We start from the raw sequence: 794 nt of genomic DNA, 5'->3' as shown, positions 1-794 counted from the left end.
AGATGGCAGAACCAGCTCGTGCTCTTCGAGATTACACCGCTCCATCGCAAGATGAGCCGCATTCGAGTATTGATCCACCCGCAATCGAAGCAAACAACTTTGAACTTAAACCTTCACTGTTGCAGGTAGTACAACAGAACCAATTCTCTGGAAATCCTACCGAGGATCCGAACCTTCATTTATCCGTATTTGTCCAATACGCTGATACTGTTAAAGCTAACGGTGTCACTTCAGAGGCAATTCGACTTCGTCTTTTTCCTTTCTCGTTAAGAGATAGCGCTAGAAGATGGCTTCAATCTCTTCCTTCCAACTCAGTCACCACATGGAACGAGTTGAAGAAAGTTTTTCTTGCCCGATACTTTCCGCCGAGCAAAACAGCTATGTTAAGAGCCCAGATAAATGGATTTAAATAGAAAGATAACGAATCTCTCTTCGAAGCATGGGAAAGATATAAAGACATGATGAGACTTTGTCCACACCATGGTTTAGAAGACTGGTTAGTAATTCATACCTTCTATAATGGTCTCCTGTACAACACGAGGTTAACAATAGATGCCGCCGCAGGTGGTGCACTAATGAACAAACCTTATGCTGATGCTTACCAACTTATCGAAAGCATAGCCCAAAACCACTATCAGTGGGGAAGCGAACGAACAATGGTGGAAAAACCTCAAACGAAAACTGGAATGTACGAGATAAGTAACCTTGATCATGTTAATGCAAAAGTGGATGCTCTGGTCCAGAAAATTGAAAGTTTAAATGTATCACCTCCAGCCACCGTGGTTGCCATAACT

General features: G+C 42.7%; 1 non-coding gene across 1 annotated transcript; it reads right to left on the bottom strand.

The window, feature by feature from the left end:
* Window positions 1-380: 380 nt before the first annotated feature.
* Window positions 381-487, bottom strand: LOC127088875 (small nucleolar RNA R71). Its single transcript, XR_007790686.1, has one exon. It is a non-coding gene; the product is annotated as a small nucleolar RNA R71 (small nucleolar RNA).
* Between the last annotated feature and the right edge of the window lie 307 nt (window positions 488-794).

The sequence above is a fragment of the Lathyrus oleraceus genome, chromosome 5 (assembly GCF_024323335.1).
Source record: "Lathyrus oleraceus cultivar Zhongwan6 chromosome 5, CAAS_Psat_ZW6_1.0, whole genome shotgun sequence".
NCBI classification, from domain to species: Eukaryota; Viridiplantae; Streptophyta; class Magnoliopsida; order Fabales; family Fabaceae; genus Lathyrus; species Lathyrus oleraceus.
This window is presented reverse-complemented; position numbering and strand designations above follow the sequence as displayed.